This window comes from Saimiri boliviensis, chromosome 13, assembly GCF_048565385.1.
Source record: "Saimiri boliviensis isolate mSaiBol1 chromosome 13, mSaiBol1.pri, whole genome shotgun sequence".
Classification (NCBI taxonomy): Eukaryota; Metazoa; Chordata; class Mammalia; order Primates; family Cebidae; genus Saimiri; species Saimiri boliviensis.
In genome coordinates this window covers 69,668,717-69,675,627 of record NC_133461.1, presented here as the reverse complement: position 1 = coordinate 69,675,627, position 6,911 = coordinate 69,668,717, and the positions used below count along the sequence as shown (strand labels likewise).

The following is a 6,911-nucleotide window of genomic DNA, read 5'->3' as shown; positions in this document are numbered from 1 at the left end:
CTCAAGTGGTCCTCCTGCCTCAGCCTTCTGAGTAGCTGGGACCATAGGCATGTGCCACCAGGCCTAGCTAATTTTGTTTTTGTTTTTGTTTTTGTTTTTGTTTTTTGAGACGGAGTTTCGCTCTTGGTACCCAGGCTGGAGTGCAATGGCGCGATCTCGGCTCACCACAACCTCCGCCTCCTGGGTTCAGGCAATTCTCCTACCTCAGCCTCCTGAGTATCTGGGATTGCAGGCACACGCCACCATGCCCAGCTAATTTTTAGTATTTTTAGTAGAGACGGGGTTTCACCATGTTGACCAGGATGGTCTCGATCTCTTGACCTCGTGATCCACCCGCCTCGGCCTCCCAAAGTGCTGGGATCACAGGCTTGAGCCACCACGCCCGGCCATAACTATGAAATAAATTTCTAAGAAAGAAAGATTTTCCAGACTCCATCTTTTATACCCACCCCAACAGTCTAACTCTACAGAGGATAAAGTCAATGACTTTCCTCACAAGAGCTCATAACTAATATCACTTTGCTATCAAAATCTGTATTTCTGGTCCATTATGAGCATTGAGACAAGATTCAAATATTCCCAAAGAGGCACAGAGAACGTTGTGATTGCCTATTCCACAACATTGAGCACTGCATCCAAAACTATCTCATCCCAGGAATTAAATAAGGTCAGCCACATTCGTGGGCATTTTCTCCACTATAATATCTAGAAAGTCTCAATGTCACCAAGAATCCTCCTGTCTTCTTCAGTAACAAAGTTCATAGCCACACATTTCCTCCTAAATCAACCTACCTTTGCCAAGTCTGCGAATGTCATTTTCACAATTGGTAGATGGATCATGGTTGATAAGCAAAGACACTTGTTGCACATCAATCCCACAAGCCAAGAAGTCAGCAGTGATCGGAACACGGTTTGGCTCTGATTAGAATTCTGTCTCGTGACAACATCTCTCCTTCTCATCCATGTCACCATCCAGAGTAGAAACTGTGAGGTCCACGGCATGCATTTCCTCAATCAGCCAACCAGTTCAGTCAGCCAGTTCACAGTGTGCTTTGTTTGAGAAAAATAACAACCTGTGTAATGCTTAGTGTCTGGTACAAGTCACAAAGTGTATCCAACTTCCATCATGCTCAATATAAAATGGATTCCTTCAAGGTTCAATTCTTCCTTTTTCACCAGAATTTGAATCGTCTCTCTCAGGAATTTTTCGGTCATTTCCAACGTTATCAGTTGGCACCACAGCAGAAAGCAACACAACTTGAATACGTCTATTTGATTTTTGGAAAATCTCATAGATTCGATCCTTAAAGTCTTGGTGCAACGTTTCATCTGCTTCATCCAAAACAAAGGTTTTGATCCATTTTGGAGAAGGTATCTTCTGTTTAACAAAGCAAACACTCTCCCTGGTGTACCAACAACAGTTATGTGGTGCTTCAACCTGCAGGTTTTGCGTTTCATTTCGAACATCTGTTCATCAGTGCAAGCTAGACAATGCTGGCTCCCATGTAGTCTCCAGGTGCCAGAATTACTTTTTGGATCTTTAATACAGAAAATAGTAGCTCTCTGTCGAGTAGCTGAAGGCTTCTGAAAACCATAAGCATAGATGCCCCAAAGAAGAGACCATTTTAAGTTCATATCATCAAAGTTATCAACAATTTCATATCGGATGCTGAGTCTAGATGACACCATCGGGCTCCATTCCTTCTGGGCCGCCATATTCCGTTATAATCCAAGGAGCCACCAAACATGATCTGGAAAACCACTCAGCACCCAACTGAAAAAGAACAATTTTCTTTCTTTTATTTTTTTTTTTTTTAAGGCCTATTTCTTTAAAAAAAAAAAAAAAATTCTGGATGACATAAGCACTTTTGAGCAGACACAATTCCTATCCAACACCGTAAGGCATATCTGTGGCCACTACGGGCCGAGAGCACAGCGGCCCGGGGCAGTGGAAGCAGGCCCGGCCCGGGCGCTCCTATGGGGGCTGCCCTGTCGCCTCCTCACGGACCCGTGGAAGGAGGAAGCAGAGCTGCCCGATAGTTGCTGTTGCTACTTGGTCTGAGCAGCCACTGGGCCGCGCGGGTCCGCAGAGGGGCCGGGCTCAGCTGCCGCGTGTGACTGCAGCTGGGCTGGGAGGGAACGGGAGCTGGGAGCAGGGAGCAGGCACTGGCGTCCCCGCGTGCAGGACGGCACAGCTAAGGGGTTGGAGGAGACGTGGCTTTCAGACCCAACACACACGAGGCACCTTCCTCATCAGCCCTGCTGTTACGGAGCTCACAACAGAGACATGGGACCCTGTTTGTCCCCGGCTCCGCGGGCCTACGTCGCGGGGATTCTGCAGAGAGCAGCGCCAGCTCTTGGAACTCCAGGGTGCGCCCTGCGGCAACCGCTCTGCCTGCACTTCTCTCTGCGCTCCCGGAAGGCGCGCCGCCCAGCGTGGACAAACCTGGGGCCTCTTGACTGGCTCCGCGGGTTTCTGTGAGCGATGTAGGGTCGTCCCCCTTGATGCATGCTGCGTAGACTCAGCCGGACGGTAGGGGGACGCCCGGGGAGGCTGCCCTGCGTCCTCTGCCGCGTTGTCGACATCGGGATCCCACGAGATAGGCTCCTCGCGGTGCCGCTGGGACTTGCGGCTCCGGGAGCGCCGACGAGCCCCAGAGGAAAAATGTTGGAACGCGCTATCGCCTTGCGCTCCAGGAGCTCCTTGACAGCGGTCGGACGTCGGGTCCTTGTCGGGCCAGGCCTGTCCTTTCCCCCAGGGGCTGGCCGCGGCTGCGCTCAACCAGCCGGGCTGTTCCTGGGGGATCAGGAACAGGGAGCGCTTGCGGTACAGGTCGGAGTGCGGAGACTCCAGCTTAGCCAGTCCGATGGCACCAGAAGCCGGCCTTGAAGTCGTAGGCTGCTGCTGACGACCTCAGACGCCCTTGGGAAGGGGTTGTCGAGTACGCGTGCCTGTCGGTCTGCGGGTCTGTGGCTGCCCCGCCCCCCGGGGTCCGCCGGCTTCGCGTCGCCCTGCTCAGAGGGCAGCACGCGGGAGGCTTCGTGTTTCGGGGATTTCTTGAGTTGGCAGTGCAGACAACTGAGACCCTCCTGAACCGCTCCAGGACCATGGCGGGGAGGCTTCCTTCAGGGGTCCTGGGTTCTGCAAGTCCTGAGCGCGGCCGCCTCTCGGGCCCTCCAAGGAAACCTACAGCGGGCAGCTGGAGCAGCAGCGACTCGAGGCTGTGGCATCGCTGAGCGCAGGGAACACCTGCTGGGTGTCCTCGGCCTCCTCCAGGTCCGCGGCCTGACGCTCACCACCTCCTTGGTGTGGGGGTCGATGCCCTCGCGCCATTCCCCGAACCAGCTCGTGCCGGTGCGGTGGAGCTTGGTGAAGATCTCGTCGGGCTCCACCTGTGGGCTGGCAAGTCCCCGGGGGCGAGCCACGCAGCGCCTGCAGCCCGGAGGCGGCTAGACCCGGCGGGAGCGCGGGGCGGCCCGCTAGCCCCAGTACACTAGGGGGGCCCACCCGGCCTCCTTCAGCCTGCAGCCTGCGTTTGCCCGGGAACGCCGGGCCTCCCAACCCGCGGAGCAGAAAGGCCCCATGTAGCAATAATATTAATCGATGCAACTATCTATAGGGTTGTTGTGTGGATTGAAATATGCTAATACACTTAAAGTACTTAAAACAGTGTCTGACATAGTAAGAGTTCCATCTGTATTCGCTTTTATTAAGAAAAATTATGCAGAATTTATATGAGAGTTCTATAAGCACTTCACTATGCACAGATGATTTGAACAAATGGAAAAGAAGATTCAATACTGTAAAGGCAATTTCCCCCGAATTAATCTATGTGTTTAAAAGAGTTTCGATCAACAAGATTTTGGTGGACTTTTATTCTAAAGTACATCTAGGTCAACAACATTTGTATATATTAGCTAGAATTAAAAAATAGTATTGGTCTATAATCCCAGCACTTTGGGAGACAGAGGCCGGCGGATTCCCTGAGGTCAGGAGTTGGAGACTGGCCTAGCCAACATGGTGAAACCTCTTCTCTACTAAAAACAGGGGTTAGTTCAGTGTAATGGGGCAAGCCTGTAATCCCAGCTACTCCGGAGGCTGAGGCAGGAAAATCGCTTGAAACCAGGAGGCAGAGGCTGCAATGAGCTGAGATCGTGCCATTGCACTCTAGCCTGAGCAACAGGAGAGAAACCCTGTCTCTAAACAAATAAATAGTATTTCAGGGATAATTTGATTAATCAGTTATTGCAATGTATTATAAAGATCCAATAATTAAGATGCTGCCTTACTTGATGGGTTGAACAATTAAGCATAATAGAAGATCCAGTAACAAATATAAGTACAATACATGTAAAGATTCAGTATTTAAAAGGGATCAACACAAATCAGTGTAGAAGGAATAACTTTCAATTAATGGGTTAAGCCAGTGACTTTTTAAGAAACAAGTTATATCTATCTTTTAAATCTATACAAAAACAAATTATAGGTGGATGAAAAAATTAACATGGTGGCCGGACGCGGTGGCTCAAGCCTGTAATCCCAGCACTTTGGGAGGCCGAGGCGGGTGGATCACGAGATCAAGAGATCGAGACCATCCTGGTCAACATGGTGAAACCCCGTCTCTACTAAAAATACAAAAAAAATTAGCTGGGCATGGTGGTGCATGCCTGTAATCCCAGCTACTCAGGAGGCTGAGGCAGGAGAATTGCCTGAACCCAGGAGGCGGAGGTTGCGGTGAGCCGAGATCGCGCCATTGCACTCCAGCCTGGGCAACAAAAGCGAAACTCAGTCTCAAAAAAAAAAAAAAAAAAAAAAATTAACATGGTTTAAAATCACAAAAGTACTAGAAAACATTTTTCATTTGTTCAAAAAATGTATCTTGAGGTGGTACTCTGTTCCAGGAACCATTCTAAGCATTGGGAAACAGCACTGAAAAAGACTTACAGGATCTGTGCTCTTTTAAAGTCTCTATACTTTTGTTGTTGTTGTTGTTTAGATGGAGTCTTGCTCTGTCTCCCAGGCTGGAGTGCAGTGGCACAATCTTGGCTCACCACAACCTCTGCCTCCTGGGTTCAAACAATTCTCCTGCCTCAGCCTCCCAAGTAGCTGGGACTACAAATGTGTGCCACCACGCCCAGCTAATTTTTGTATTTTTAGTAGAGACAGGATTTCACTATGTTGGTCAGACTGGTCTTGAAATCCTGACCTCAGGATCCACCCACCTCAGCCTCCCAAAGTGCTGGGATTACAGGCGTGAGCCACCATGACTGGCCAAAGCCTCTATTCTTTTGGGAGAAGAGACAAGGAAGAAATGTGATGTGATGTGTGCTACTAGGAAGCTACTGTAGATAGGGTTGTCAGGGAACATTTCTCTTTGTTCAGAACTGAATGATGACATGTAGGGAAATACATTCGCCAAATTTCATCAGGAAAAAACCCACTTATGCTAGCTTAAGTAGCATAAGTTAAATAGAGGCAACGTAGTTTGTGTGTTGGAAGAGCCATAAGGTCAAACAGGGTTATACCTTAGGCATTCCAAAATGAACAGGAAGGAAATCGCTCTTAACTGCAAGAGCGACAAAGGAAGTATTATTACCAGAGCCCATGGCATGGGCTGCCTGATAAGAACTGGAACCACAGAGAACATGCAATCACTGCTGAAGATTTTTTTATTTTAGGTACAGGAACCACTGCAATGGGGTCTTGGAGTTGGGGAGAGAGAGTGGGCTCAACTCCCATTGAATATATTTCCTAAAGCAGAGAGATGAGGGAAATGCTATTACTTCTGTCTCCCCTCCTCCTTTTAGTCTCTTCCAAAGGCCTCTCATTGGCTGAACCTAGCCAAAACCTAGCAGGCCAAGGAACCCCAGGAAATGTGTTTGCAGATGTCAGTGCCATGCAATACAGAGAGGATCCGGGAAATCATGAAGCGCAAATCTGAGAGCCAAAAATTGTGATGATCTGGGATAACTTTCCTAGCAAATAATAGCAAGACAAAGGTCAGTAGGTTGGGGAGCAAAATGAAAAAGCTTGGGGTGTGATAGGAAAGTAAAAAAAAAAAAGTGCAGGTAGAGGTTTGGTGAGTGAAAAGTAGGGTGGTATGAAATGTGATTAGAGAAGTAGGTAGGGGACAGATGGGTTTGAGTCCAGGTACAAAGAGAAGCCATTGCTGGTCTTGAAAAGGGGTATCCGACTTTTCAGTTAAATGAACGTTCTGGCTTCTCTGTGGAGAATCAATTATAGAAAGGTCAATAATACAAACATGGAGATCAGTTAGCAGGCTGTACCAGTCCTTTCTCACTTGGCTGTAAAGAAATACATGAGACTTGGTAATTTATAAAGAAAAGAGGTTTAATTGGCTCACAGTTTGGCAGGCTGCACAGGAAGCAGGATGACTTCTGCTTCTAGGGAGGCCTCAGGAAGCTTCCAATCATGGTGGAAAGCAAAGGGGGAGCAAGACATCTCACATGGCAGGAGCAGGAGCAAGAGAGAGTGAGGGGGGACATTGCCACACACTTTCAAACAACCAGGTCTCATGAGAACTCACTCAGTATCACAAGGACAGTACCAAGCAGGGATAGTGTAAAATCATTCGTGAAGGACATGATCAATCACCTCTCACCAAGTCCCACCTCCAATGTTGAGGATTACAATTCAGCATGATATTTGGTCGGGACACAGATCCAAACCATATAATTCCACTTCTGGCTCCCCAAATTTCATGTTCTTACATTCCAAAATACAATCAAGGTTTGGCAATAACCCCAAAGTCAAAAGCCCAAAGTCTTATCTGAGTCAAAGCTAAGTCCTTCCACCTATGAACCTGTAAAATCAAAACAAGTTATTTACTTCCAAGATACAATGGGAGTATAGGCATTGGGTAAACGCTCCCATTCCAAAAAGGAGAAAT

General features: G+C 48.3%; 1 pseudogene; it reads right to left on the bottom strand.

Moving 5' to 3' along the window:
• Positions 1-436: 436 nt before the first annotated feature.
• LOC101028581 (eukaryotic initiation factor 4A-II pseudogene) lies at positions 437-1,814 on the bottom strand (annotated as a pseudogene).
• Positions 1,815-6,911: the final 5,097 nt, after the last annotated feature.